The sequence below is a fragment of the Megascapheus bottae genome, chromosome 20, assembly GCF_031878675.1.
Source record: "Megascapheus bottae isolate mThoBot1 chromosome 20, mThoBot2.hap1, whole genome shotgun sequence".
NCBI classification, from domain to species: domain Eukaryota; kingdom Metazoa; phylum Chordata; class Mammalia; order Rodentia; family Geomyidae; genus Megascapheus; species Megascapheus bottae.
Window position 1 is genome coordinate 29,442,736 of NC_143528.1, and position 15,132 is coordinate 29,457,867.

The window sequence follows — 15,132 nt, forward strand, 5'->3', positions numbered from 1 at the left end:
CTTTTATGCCCTAATATGTGGTCTGTTTTGGAAAATGTTCCATGTGCTGCTGAAAAAAAATGTATATTGTGTTGTTGCTGGGTGGAATAATCTGCAGATGTCTGTTAGATCTAGTTGGTCTATACAGTTGTTCAATTCTAAGTTTTCTCTGTTGAGTTTTTGCCTGGTTGATCTGTCCATAGGTGAGAGTGGTGTGTTAAAGTCACCAACAATCATTGTGTTTCGATCTATGTATGGTTTCAGTGAAAGTAAAGTTTGCTTGATGAAGTTCGGTGCTCCGGGATTAGGTGTGTAGATATTTAGGTTGGTTACGTCCTCCTGGAGGAGAGATCCCTTTAGTAATATGTAGTACCCTTTGTCTTTTCTCACTAATTTTAGTTTGAAGTCTATTTTATCTGATATGAGGATGGCAACTCCAGCCTGTTTATGGGGGCCATTAGCTTGATAAAGTTTATTCCAACCTCTCACTTTCAAAAATTGTTTTTTTGAGCAAGATGTGTCTCTTGAAGACAGCAGAACGATGGATCTTGCTTTTTGATCCAACTAGTCTATGCCGTTTAATTGGAGAGTTAAGCCCATTGATATTGAGAGTTAGGACTGAAAAATATTTATTAGTTCCTGCCATTTTTAAAAGCTTTCATTAGGGCCGGTGTCTTGACAGTTCTTGTGGTACTTAGATGGTATGATTTTTAGGTGTCATTTCTTTCTCTGTATTACATTTATGTTGGTTTTCCATGTGTAGCACATCTTTGAGAATTTTCTGTAATGTTGGTTTGGTTGCTATGTAATGTTGCAGCTTTTCCCTGGAATGGAATGTTATTGTTCCCTCAGTTATGAATGAGAGCTTAGCTGGATACAGTATTCTTGCTTGGTAATTATTTGACTTAAGGGCATGACATATATGCTTCCAGTCACTTCTTGCTTGTATGGTCTCTGCTGAGAAATCGGGTTATTCTGATTGGTTTGCTTTTGTAGGTGATTGTTCTCTTCTCCCTGGCCACCTTTAGGATCCTATCTTTGGTCTCTAGTGATCCAGTTCGGATTATAATGTGGCGGTGGGATGTCCTTTTCTGGTCAGGTCTGTTTGGGGTTCTAAAAGCTTCTTGTATCTGGATGGGCCTGCCCTTCTGGATATTTGGGAAGTTCTCTGAGATGATTCCCTGAAGTATATTTCCAATGCCATTGACCTCTTTCTGCATACCCTCCTCAATACCAATTAGCCTTCAAAATTAGGCTTTCTAATTTAGACCTCCTGAAATTTAGATCTCTCATATTTCCTAGATTTGGTTTGACTCATTTTCTGTTCTTTATAACAGCTAAATTATTTTCAACCCCGGTAATTCTCTCTTCTGCATTGTCTAACCTGCTATCAAAGCTCATCTACTTTATTCTTCATCTCCCTTGCTTCTAATTGCTCATTTTTGATGCCTTGTATCTCTTGTTTTAGATCATGTATGGATTTCTTTAACTCCCTGATTTCTATTTGAGTGGTTAGCTCAGTAGCTTTATTCTCTTTGGACATTTGTTGGAGTTCGGTCACCTTTTTGTTTGTGGATTCTATGAATTCGTCCATTTTCCTTTGAAAAAAAACCTTTATTATGGCTTCCCCTTTTTCACATATCACCTTGTTTATGGTTTCCTCTTGTTTAGCTATTGCTTCCTCTCTTATCTCTTTCTTTATATTTTCAAACTTTTCATTAATGATGTTTATCAATTGCATTTGTATAGCACTTGGAAGACTCTTCTCTAGATTTGCCACAGACTGCTCCATTGCCTGTTTATATTGGGTGGGAGATGCTATTCCTTGATTTGACATTTTTCTTGACTTTCTTGTTCTGCCCATTTAAAAATGGGAGCAAGATTAGTACTAAAAAAGATTATAATTTTTCAGATATAACCAACCTAGACCTCTTTAGCTGGCTGACAGTAGATGTTCACAATTTTAGATTGGTATTATCACTCTCTCTTTCTTTTGTGCACTTACAGACAAATCTAATACAACCACTGATTACTGATTTATGACCAAGACAATAAGCCCCTCAATACAATGTCTATTGTATTTAAGTCCCTCTGGACCTAGAGTATAATTGAACACCTAGATATACAGTATTGCTCAACAACCATCAAATGTAGATCCATGCATTATAAGAGTTGAAGAATGAACAGAGGACCAGAGATAGAAAAATAGTATGAGAGATAACAGGGGAGGTAAGGAAAGAATAATGTAGGAGTGTAAGTTTATTATAGTAATGAAGAAAATGTACAGCATAAGGATAACTGACCTAAGGTTATAGATGGATAGGATATTTGAGTACAAAGTTTAGAAAAATTAGATAAAACTTATGAAAATAAGAAGAGTAATTAGAATATATAGAGAAAAGAGGGAGGTAGATATAAGAGATTTCAATGATAAAAATTTTAAAAAGAAAAAAAGAAACAAAACAAAAGAAAAAACAATAAAGAACATAAACCAAGACAAAACAAAAAACAGAAAAACGTAACAAAACAAAAAGAAAAAACAAAAGCAAAACAAAACAAAAAGAAAGAAAGAAAAAGAAAAAGGTGAGGGGAGATTTCTTACCCAAGAAACACTAGGGTTGAGAACCAGATTAAAAAGCAGGTGACTGTATCAATATAGATATCATTTGTATTCAGACTCTACCCAGAGCTGTCACTATGTTTTTAGGAACGACCACAGTGACAGAATGAATGTGGGAAAAGAAAAAGAGAGAAAAAAAGAAATATAATATGTTTTTAAAAAGTGTAGGTAAAATGGCAAAGAAAAAATAAGAACACGTAAAAAATGCAAATGAAAAGGGGTAGAAGAAAAAAATACAAAGAACAAAAAAAGGGGGATTTTTCAGGTTTTTTTTTTTTTTAACGGTGGGGGGGGGCAGGATAGGAAACTTGTGTCTCCACTAAATTCGGGATCCAAACACTTCACAAAGTCTTTTTCTCTTGTGATTTGGCTTTGCTGTTTTTCGGATCCAATTGCTTGATTGGGAAAACGAAGCTGAAAGTGTCACCAGCAGCTTTGTTTACCAGGTCTGTGGCCAGCACAGGGTACAGACTTAAGCAGCGCTAGGGCTGGATTTCCAACTAAAGGATCTCTGGTAAATCCTTTGCCCATTAGAATGATGGTGCTGCCAGCATCACCTCTTAGGTTCCAATTGCTTTAGCAGAAGTGGAAACTTCACCTCAGAGGTACTCACAAATTGCTGGATTCTCTGGTCCCATGGAGCTGGCAGGTCCGTGCATGGCCAGGTGTCGGCTCTGGGCTCAGGCAGGCTCTGTGTAGCTCTGTCTTCAGCCGGTGGGTCTGCGGTGCCAAGAAGTGCTGTCTGCTCCGATTGAGAAGAGAAGCTCTGTCTCCACAGCTGCTCCGCGGCTGGCGTCGCTCCACGCTGTTGTCTTGCGTGGTTTTTTTACATTTCTCCTCTCTGACTGAGATCTCTGTGTCGCTAAAACTTACTTAGGATCAATTTGAGGTATGAATTTTTCCCCTATGCTGCCAGAACTGGTATCTTGGTGGGAGCTCAGGAAGACTTACACTGAACCGCCATCTTCCTAGCTCCGGGTACTCAATCTTAAATGCAATTTTCTTCCCTTTCCTATTTTCCTTCCCCATTTATACTTTCCTTAGAATTATGGCTAAAACTGCTTTTTAGCTCATATTTTCTTCAATCTCTAGTCCCCCAACCCAAATCCTTCCTAGTTGCTTTTACTTGCAGCAAGAAACTAGATTCTCCAAACATCATTTTTGTTGTAATTTGCAGCTTTTTGTTATGTATTCTTGTGTATTTACATATTTTACTTTCTGCATTTCTCTTACCTCTCCCTTCAAAAACACCATATCAACTAAATCTTACCTACTTATCTCCATTCACTTCCCACTAACCTCCATTAAGCTTTGCTACCACTGCTTCCTTCCCAGTATTACCACAAAACTTGTTTTATTCATTAGTTATCATTTCTTCAACTCCTACTCTTTACCACTGGGGTTAACTAAGGTCTTCCTACATCATAAAGATACCTTTTAGCTTCTCTATCTAACTAAAGATACTGAGAAGCAGTGGTGATTGGTCTTCATTAGGAATTGCTACATTCGCAAAGTTGTCATTTGTACATTGCAATAGCTTTTGCAGCCTAGCTTCCTCACACCCTGAGTAGAAGAAAGTTGTCTGCACACAGTGTTTTGATCATCAAAATTTAATATTTGACTACTGAGTCACATTCTTCCAATCTAGTAAAAGGGAAAAGAACCACAACACACTACTCAATCTTACATAATCTCTGGTATAGAAAACTGAAATCGCCATCTGAAAACTTAGCTGTAGATACAAAAATCTCACCCCACCACCCGAAAAAAAAATCACAAAGTTAATAAAGAAACAAGTCAACACATCTCCTTCATAAGCCAATCATTCCATAATTAAGAACTTAATTAAGTGGTAGTGAAGAGGAAAAAAATCTCAATCAAGTTTAAAAAATATAAATGAGGGGCTGGGAATTTGGCCTAGTGGTAGAGTGCTTGCCTAGCATGCACGAAGACCTGGGTTTGATTCCTTGGTACCACATACATAGAAAAAAGCCAGAAGTGGTGCTGAGGCTCAAGTGGTAGAGCTCTAGACTTAAGGAAAGTCCAAGGACAGTGCTCAGGCCCTAAGCTCAAGACAGGACTGGCAAAGAAATAAAAAGTATAAATGATTAATGAAATGAGGAAATGTGTAAGCAGTTGAACAAATTCAAAGAAAATAGAAGCAAATAACTGAACTCCAGGAGAATTCAAACTGTTGAATGAAAAAAATGTATATCTGAAAGATAAATTCAATAAAGACGTAGAAATCTTTTAAAAATTAAAATTGAATACAAAATCAACCTTCAAAAGTGAGTTGCTTTTCTGTACACCAACAATACACAAGGAGGAGAAATAAATAAAATGATCCCATTTGCAGTAGCACGCATAAGAATAAAATATTTAGGAATGAACTTAACCAAAGATGTAAAGGAATTATTTAATAAAAGCCTAAAGAAAGAAATTAAAGAGGATACCAGGAAATGGAAAGGCATCTCATGCTCATGGATAGGGAGAACCAACCTAGTGAAAATGGTCATATTGCCAAAATTGATAAACATGCAATCCCAACAAAATCCCAAAGACATTCTTTATTGAAATAGAAGGTGTAATCCAAAGGTTCATATGGAACAACAAAATACCTAGAATAGCCTAAGCAATTCTAGGCAAAAAGAGCAATGCAGGTAGTATTACAATACCAGATTTCAAACTCTACTACAGAGCCATAATAACAAAAACACCATGGTATTGGTGCAAAAAAAGACCAGAAAATGGCCGAGAGTTTGGCTTGGTGGTAGAGTGTTTGCCTAGCATGCACAAAGACCTGGGTTCGATTCCTCAATACCACATACATAGAAAAAAGCTGGAAGTGGTGCTGAGGCTCAAATAGCAGAGTGCTAACCTTGAGAAAGTCCAAAGACAGTGCTTAGGCCCTGAGCTCAAGCCCAGGACTGGCAAAAAAAAAAAAAAAAGACCAGATGATCAATGGAACAAAATAGAAGATCCAGAAATAAAACCACATACCTATAATCAACTTATATTCGACAAAGGAGCCAGAAATATACAGTGGAACAAACACAACCTATTCAATTATTGGTGCTGGCAAAAGTGGGCAGCCACATGCAGAAAACTAAAAATTGATCCCAGCCTATTGATCCCATGCACAAGCATTAACTCAAAATGGGTCAAAGACCTCAATATCAGACCTGAAACCCTGAAACTGCTACATGATAGAATAGGAGAGACACTGGAACTCAAAGGCACAGGCAAAAACTTCCTGAACAGAGTCCCAGGGCCACAACAGATTGGACAGAGACTCGACAAATGGAACACCTAAAAATAAAAAGTTTCTGCACAAAGGCATAGCTACTAGAGTAGAAAGACAGCCAACCAACTGGGAAAAGATATTTACCAATAATATTAAGCATCCGACAAATGCTTAATATCCAATATGTACAGGGAACTCAAGAAACTTATCTACCCCAAACCCAACAACTCATCAGTAAATGGGCATGAGAACTAAAGAGAGACTTATCAAAAGAAGAGTTTAAAATGGCAAAAAAAAAAATACATGAAGGAAATGCAAATGAAAACAACCCTAAGATACCACCTTACCCCAATTAGAATATATACTGTGGACTATTGCTCAGCCATAAAAAAATAAAATGAAATTATAGAAATCTAGGCATTCAGACATAATGAAACCAAGGAATACTCTTGGGGGAGGAACACAAAGACACAATGACTATAAGCCTCTGAACCTATAAAATAAGTTAGAAAATGAATTCTAGGAAATAGAAGGAAGAGGATTTTTCTTTGTTGTTTTCGGTTCGAGGGGATACAATATTAGATGATCTGTAGGGTGTATTTGTCAAAGCCAAAGAAAAATTATTTTACTCTTATCATATCATTACTTATGATTTTCTGAGCCTTCCTAGGAAATGTGAGCGAAACTGTCATTTAGAAATAAGGATACCCTTGTATTTAAAAGAAAATTGCATAGTGCCTATTGCTATGTTTACTGATATATAGTTATATCTTTATATCAAGAAATGAGGATAGTTCTTTCTTTAAAATCTATTTAAGATCTAATGATATGTTAGTAGGTCTATTAACTTGTCACCACTGAGACTCTATTTAAAATGAAATTTAACCTATTTGTAGCCTATATGTATTAATCACAGTTAAAGACAGATCTTTATAATGTTCTTTTCTCGCAATCCTGCATGTGAAAAAGCATGTTGTCTATCAAACTAGGTTGCTTTCTTTATGTCAATCTCATGAGAATTGTTTTTCTTAAAAGTTCCTGCTTTGGCCAAGTGGCTTAACCTTTGTTAATTACATTGTAGTTACACTCTTTTACTGCTCTGCTTTAATTAAAACATCTTGTTGGAAGTTACAACCTGTTAAACCACACCCTTTTGCGAATTGTGAACAGGAACTCAGCCTAAACAAGCAGAGGGATAAAAACAAAGCAGCCAGCCCGGGTAGGTGGTTCATGACTGTAATCCTAGTTACTCAGGAGGCTGAGCTCTGAGGATTTGGAAACCAGTGGGGACAGAAAAGTCCCTGCTAGACTCTTACCTCCAATTAATCACTCAAAAATTAGAAATGGAGCTGTAGCTTAATCAGTAGAGTACTAGCCTTGAGCACAAAGAAGCTAAGGGACAATGCCAAGGTCCTGAGCTCAAGCTTCACAACCAATGGGGGAGCAGCCTTCCTACTCTGTGTGCTTTCTTGCTAGAATTTTGGCTGACGGCATACCCTTCTACAGAAGTAAATATTGCCTTGCCCAGTTCCTTTTGAGTTGGTGTTCTTATTCCTGCACAATACCCTGACATCCTGAGCCATTTCTAACATGTACAATGAAGATTCTTGTGAACATCATCAGGCAAAGAACTTTAGGATTTATACACAGAAAGACTCTAAAGATATGTGATTTGACAATAGCCAAATGATGGAAACAATCCAGATGCCCTACTACAGATGAATGGATACAAAAACTATGGTACATATATACAATGGAATTCTACATAGCCAACAGACAAGATAAGATAATGGCATTCGCTGGGAAGTGGATGAAACTAGAGCAAATCATGTTGAGTGAGATAAACCAAGACCAAAGGAACAAAGGTGCATGATCTCCTTGATATATGGATATTAGATCCACAGTACAAGAGCGATGACTCAATACTTGGGTACCCAAGGTCATTGACATGAATTTGGAGATATAAATATATCTATAAGACATATAAATCTATGATGGGATATATATTCTATAGACATGTTGATACATTATATAGATTGATATGTATCGATGACATACAAACCCTCAACTTAATTAAAATTTTGTTCTTAAATTTATGTGCCAGTGATTGCACATAGATTTCATTTTTGAATACTTGTTTGTTAAACTTGACATCTGAAATACAATGTAAGAAAGTCAGTGTTAATAAAAATCTTTTAATAAAAAAATGTGATTTGAAATGCAGTGTTTTGCTATGAATGAGCTCTCAGGTTGCCTGAACAGCTAATTTAAAAGATGTTCTCACAAAATATAGAAAGAAAGAAAAAGGAACTTTAAATTTCTGAGTGTGCAGGATTTTGCTGGGTCTGGGTCAGACTCTATTGGTTTAATTTCCAGAGGATTAATGTACTTTGTCCTGTGAGTGAAATTCAAGAGAAGGTTCCAAAAGCCTCAGATATAGATAAATTCATATTTTTCATGTGATTTTCACAATTTCTCAAGGTAGAAATGGAGTCAGGTTTTAAAATTATCTTGCAGGATTTTAATTTTATTAATAAAACTAAGGGTTTTTTTTGTTGTTATTATTTTGTCAGTCATGGGGCTTGAACTCTGGGCCTGGAAGCTGTACCTGAGCTCTTCATCTCAAGGCTAGCACTCTACCACTTGAGCCACAGCACCAATTCCGGTTTTCTGGTATTTAGTTGGAGCTAAGAGTCTCATGGAGTTCTGTGCCTGGGCTGGCTTTGAACCTCGATCCTCAGATTTCAACCTTCTGAGTAGCTAGGATTACAGGCTTTAGCCACCAGCACCCAGCAAAAGTAAGTTTTTAAAAGCTGCTGTAGTGCCCTTAAAAAAGCAGTAAATGTTTCGACTGCATTGTATGTCCCTCTAGAAGATCCATTGTAAGATGGTGCTAATTTCTGCTGTAAAAACTTCTGTTCAATTTGTTTTCCAGCCTGGACATTCCATATAAGACCTTTTTAAATGAATATACTTGTTCCATAGACATCTTGGAAATCGGTTGATAGAAATAGATGACATATGATCTATGTCATCTTCAGAATAAATATGCCCTTCAGAATAAATTATAATAAAACACCGTTTGGGTTGACAGTAAGACAAACAAATAGACAAGTGTATTAACATGTTAAGTGTATTAGATACCTACAAATTACAATTCTGAATTTGAGCAGTTTCTGTAAATTTTTAGATGCTTCAGCTAAAAATTACATGAAAATAAGTTATACTTAAGTCTCATTTTATACTATTTCTTATAGAAATATACTTAAAGTACCTGGAAAATTATTTTTTCAATTCTAAGGAGCAAATTCAGGTCTGCAAGCATGCTAAGAAAGCATTTTACTACTGAAGTATATCATCAAAACTTTCTGAAGTTTTTGTTTTGAGATTTGTCTTTCTAGTGCTGAACCTGGGATTGAACTCAGGGCAAAGGCACTGTCCCTGAGCTTCTTTTCCTGGAGGCTAGCATTCCACTTCTAGCTTTTGGGTAGTTTACTGAAGATAAGAAGAGTCTCATGGACTTGCCTGCCCAGGCTAGCCTTGAACCACAATCCTCATATCCTCATATCTCAGCCTTCTTAGTAGCTGGGATTACAGGGGTAATCCCAGTTGATTTGGTTTTGGTTTTTTCCTTTCCTATTTTAAATGTACCTGAACTACCAGGTCTGGCTTCTTCTTTAGCTGTCATAAATAGATAAGGCCCATCAAAAACCGCAGAGATACAATTGCATGCCAGGAAAGTATAAGGGCAGATTATTTTTTCCACAGAAACTGCAATGGAGCCCTCCTGTGGCTAATGTAATCCAACAAATTTTCCCTGATCCAAAAAAGCATATAAAGAAGCAGCTGCACTACAGCTGTGGCTGTGACAATGTACTTTGTGTCTTACAGCTCTGGGGACAAACAGTTCTGTAACAGACAAATATACATTTCTGTACACAAGAAGAATAATGCCTAAGGATGAAGGAAGTTTGCCTGTTTGCTTCATAGGGAAAAGCTAAAATCATTCTCATCAGTTTCACAGTGGTAGTTTATTGAGGAGGTAGGTTAGCAGTGGAAAAGTAAATATATGCACCTCCCTCCAAAAGGAGAAATACCTATTTCTATGATGGTATGACTTTAATTTCTAAGTGTTCCTTCTATTTAGCTTAGTGAGGAGCATTTGAAGATCTGTGTATAGACCTGTAGCATATAGAGTGATCCACATATCATCTAATTTTCCACACACCTCTTAATGTTAGCTCAATGATGTTTTCTCATTTGTCTTAATGTAAAGCTTCATGGACTACCCTGAAATGGTCCTGGTTCTTCCTGCCTGTGGACCCCTCTTCCTGTATACTGTCCTCACATGCAGCTGCCAACTTCTTACCAGCCTTCATGTAATCTGTATAAAAATTCAAAAATAAGCTCAAAAAAAGGATATTGGATTTAGCTGGTGCCATCTTGGTTGATGGTAGGGTATTGGGTTTAACTGGTGCCTGCTTACCCTTCATGGTAGAGGCAGGGAAGTTTCACCCCCAGCTAATGGGCATACCAGAATTCCTAAAAACAGGGGAGGGACTTGGATGATAGGCTTCTAGACCTTCCAGTCCTGTGCTTTGAATTGGTGAGTTTCTTGTGACCCTGTCCCCTGCCCCTGGCCCTATTTTAGGGCCAGACCAGCTCAGGAACCATTATGCCATGTCTCATGTCCTGTGTCTCCTGCCTCCAGACTTTCCTCCTGTCACCATGGAGTCCCACTTCAGCTCTCCACTGGGGCTGATTGGGTTTGTTGGTATTGTTTTTTTATTGCTTCACTAATGTCATGGCTCAGTTTTCTAAGAACGTTAAGTGTATTCGAAGTGCTAGTCTGTGAGACAAGAGACCAACTCTCCAGTAAAGACTTCCAATTCATCCTCCCAAAATGTAACTTCTCTGTTTCTCGCCAACTAAACTCTCTTACAACACTGAATAATTTTGAATCCTCATCTTCCTAGGGAAAGAGCTCCCGGGAAATTTGTCTAGCCACTGATTATAGGACATTGGTAGGCAGTGGCTAAATCAGTTAAAGACCAATTGGAACTCACAGCATCTATCTACAGTGTCTCACATCTGAGTTACCCCCAATGAATAGTTGGTAAATGATAAGCTAGAAAAACTGGTGGAATGGATGAAAAAAAATGTGCTCTTTGGTATTATTCATCCACTTCCTTTTTAGTAATACATTAAATTGTTAATATTCCTTATGCATATTTTGTTTCAACTGCAAACTGTCTTATTTACAGAGTAGTACATAATCAGGACATTTATTTTCCCCTCTTTTTGGATTTTTCTGAAAATCCATACTTAAATGCTATATTAAAATAGTTTTCAAGGTCTTATATATAAAGATGTTAACCACATAGTTGTAGCAATGAACCATTAAATAGTGAACAGAGAAAAGAATATTATAATATTATAGCTAATATTCTAATTTTATCAAAACATCTGTTTAATGGTATATTTATGAAGCCACTGAAATACTGCTGGAAGCATTTAATAATATTTGCTATAAAGATCTCATTTTAAAGCCAAACACAAATATTATGTGTAGTATTATCTTAATGATTTAAAATATGTAAGAAATATATAGAAAATGCTGAATATGCCAAATAATATTTGAGGCTGTTTCTAAGTGACAGAAGATATTAGTTAATTTCCTTATATTTCTTTTTTCTATAGTATTCAAACATTCTGAAGTTAATGTTTTATTATGACATTGAATGCAGGAATTGGAAAAAAACAAAAACATTGCAGGGTGAGGTGAATGACCTTGGCAAGACAGATATTACTGAGCCATGATATCTAGTTGGATCCTGTACCAACTGCTCCCCACGCTCCCATCTTCTGCTTCCTTGGCCATTTTCCCAGTTCTTGATCTTGGCTGCCTTCTATACTTTTTATGATCAGCTAGTGAACTCCTTGCATTAAGTGAGCTTGCTCCCCAACAACATTGCCCTTTGTTGTTGGATTATTTGTTGTTTCCTTCAAATACTTCTACTTGCATGGAATTTTAGATCTGGTCACCTCTGTGGTATTCAAAGAGCAAAGTAACAGCTGGAGGTGTAGCTTCGGTGATAGAGTGCTTGTCTAACACGCACAACACTCTGGGTTCTATTCCCAGAAACATTAAAAATAGAATAAGGTGACTTAGGGCAGTTTCACAAATAAATCTGTAATGTTTTTATCTGGATTATAATAAAGAAATAAGAAACTGGTAAAAAATGACTTATACACTTAGACCCTTTAAAGGATCATTCGGCTAGTAATGATGAACACTATCAGTTAACAATAGCATGTCAGACGAGAAAACTAAAACTGGAATAATTTCAGGATTCAGGCCAGCAAGTATATGACTAGCACTGCTAACTCACAAAGGTTCAGGAATCAGAAGCTGCAAAATGAAGTGGACACTGATCATTAAAAATCCCAGAAGCTATTGGATTTCTAGATCCTTTCCTTGGCCTATCATATGTGAGACTCTGTGTTCAATTATCAGCACCACAAAAAGAAAAAAAAAGAACAGAAGGAGTAGAGAGGAAAGAAAAGATTCTCTCCCCTGGTAAAATCAAGGAAACATTCTATATCCCTCCCCACCCCTTTCCATTCCCCATGGCCCACCACCTCCATTCTCAACTGTAACCTGCATAGCTCTGTCTTTTTGGAGCTATTGTAGAAGGGCAATGGATCAAAGGACAGCAGTCATAGCCAAAAGTACAGGAATGGTAATAGAACTGTGGCTGAAATAAAAAGTCTATGTGATAGTTAATCTTATGTATCAACTTCACTTGATCTATAAATATGATTAAACTTTATCTGAGTGGATCAGAGAAAATAAAACAAAGGACAAATTGTTCTCAACAGCATGGTTGAACGTTAACTAATCCATTTTGGATCCGAATTAAACAGAAAGGCGGGTCAAGGGAGGGTTTACTCTGTCAGCCTTCCTGAGGGGGACCTTCTATCTTAGCTGCCCTCAGAGATCCCAGTTCTTAGGCTTCCTAATTAGGACTGGATTATACACCACTGGCTCCCAATCAGTGCTAGTCCTTAGGGCTTCAAACTACAGCATCTGCTCCAGCAGGTGCTTCAGTTTGCAGACAACTGTGAGACTTCTTAGGCCTGCCCAGAGGCTCAGGTGAACTATGACATGTAAATAACTAGGTAAGTAGATAAGTAGGTAAATAAGTAGATAGATATCCTATTGGTTGTTTCTTTGGAGACTCCTGGCTAGTACAGTGTATTTACTGAAATTATTAAGATTCCCCAGCTCTTTTCCTCATTGGTCTATAAGGATATTTTCAAATCAAGTATTTAGAAGAATACTCTCTGGGAGGAAACCAACACCTATGCCTTTGTTCCATCATCTTATATGTTATCTAGCAGTTGGAAAGCCCTAAGTCCCCTAAAGCTCTACTGTATAGAACTTTACCTTCAAATATGAGTTGGCAGCAAGCATCATCACACAAATAGAAGAAGGCCTCTAGTGTAAAGGACAAAGAGTGAAAAGACACTGAGGAAATCAAGGCAGAGTTACCATAGGAAACACTTCGTTTTAAACCTGTAATTTATACTTTTGGAGATCAAAGGAGCTACATTCAAAGAAAGTGTAACATTATAAAAAGAACAGAATAAAAGGAGTATTTGAAATTGAAATATTATGAAGTAATTTCATAGAATTATCCAAGTTGGAAAAGTCACATGTCAAGTATAATAAAAAAGATAAGAAGGAGCTGGAAGTTTGGCCTACTGGTAAAAGTGCTTGCCTAATAAACATGAAGACCTGGGTTTGATTCCTCAGTACCACATACATAGAAAAAGCTCTGCCTCAAGTGGCAGAGCTCTATCCTTGAGAAAGCCCAACGAGAGTGTTCTGGCCCTGAGTTCAAGCCCTGACACTGGCAAAAAAAAAAAAAGATAAGAAGACACAAGGCACTAGCAGTTCGTACCTGTACTCTTAGCTACTCAGGAGGTTGAGATTTGAGGATCGAGGTTCAGAGCCAGCTTAAGCAGGAAAGACTGTGAGACTGTTGTCTAAAAATAACCAACAAAAAAGCTGGTAGTGAAGTTGTGGCTCAAGTTAGAAAGCACCAGCCTTGAGCATAAAGCTAAGTACTAGTCCTTAGTCCTTATCCCCAGTACTGATAAAAAGATTGGAAATCGAACACGAGCTCAATAAAAGTAAAAAAGACCTATGATCAAAAATGCATAATTATTGTCTCAAAACACTGGTAATTTAGAGGAGATCCTATTTTGACACAAAGCAGGGAGGGGAAGAATGCAGATTCATTAACATATAAAAATTATTCACCTATCATGGCATAAGGTTTCTCAATAACACTAGGAACTAAAATATTGTGAAGGGTACACTCCAAAATCCTTTTTTTTTTCTTGGCCAGTCCTGGAGCTTGAACTCAGGGCCTGGGCACTGTTCCTGAGCTTCTTGCTAAAGGCTAGCACTCCACCACTTGAGCTACAGCACCACCACCAGCTTTTTTCTGTTTATGTGGTACTAAGGAATCAAACCCAGCGCTTCACTCATGCTAGGCAAGCACTCTACCACTAAGCCACATTCCCAGCCTTCCAAAATTCTTGATGAAAATTATTTTCAACCTAGATAGAATTCATTGCTTGGCCAAAACATAGGTGGTAGGGGGTGGAGAGGAGAGAAAAAAAAAAAAAAAAAGCAAAAGCAGCAACTGTTTGTAGTGTTCTCAATTAGTGGAGGAAGTTCCACGCAGGGAGTAGAGTTCAGGACAAGAAGATGACTCTGACTGGAAGAATACAGCTCAAGGAGGAACAGGACATAGCCCAAGTGGCAGAGAAGAAGTAGAGGGTGGAGATGGGAGAGGAAAGGGGAAAGGAGGGGGGGAGGAAGAAAGGAGGTTGATTCTCCTCAGGAATGGGGAGGGGAAGGGGATTGATTTACCTCAGGGACAGCGTCAGGTAAAAACAGTAGGGGGAGGGAGTGAAGAGTTAAACTTTAAATAAACGAAGTTTTTGATGATTTAAACCACCCATGAAGAGGCTGAAGTGAGGATCCTACAGTAAACCTGGACAGCAGTGGACACCTGACATGAAAAGTTAGGCCACCTTACTGGATCTCTGGCGGGTCCCGGAAGGATGGCGAGGCCAGGGGGCGGAGTCCCTGGAGTCCCGCTTCGCACGAGCCGCGGGGAAGTGGGCGGGGCCCAGCTCCGGGCCTCCGGGGGCGGGGCGATGGGCGGGGCTTCCCCTCTAAATTGGCGCGCCCGCGGCGATGCGGCCTACG

The 15,132-nt window shown here is 38.0% G+C and overlaps 1 long non-coding RNA gene across 1 annotated transcript in view; it reads right to left on the reverse strand.

Moving 5' to 3' along the window:
- The window catches only part of LOC150049327 (uncharacterized), a 101,926-nt gene extending 87,084 nt beyond the window's left edge, over positions 1-14,842 (reverse strand). The window contains exon 1 of the long non-coding RNA XR_016538986.1: positions 14,791-14,842. This is a non-coding gene — a long non-coding RNA (uncharacterized LOC150049327). The remainder of the gene's footprint in view (positions 1-14,790) is intronic.
- Positions 14,843-15,132: the final 290 nt, after the last annotated feature.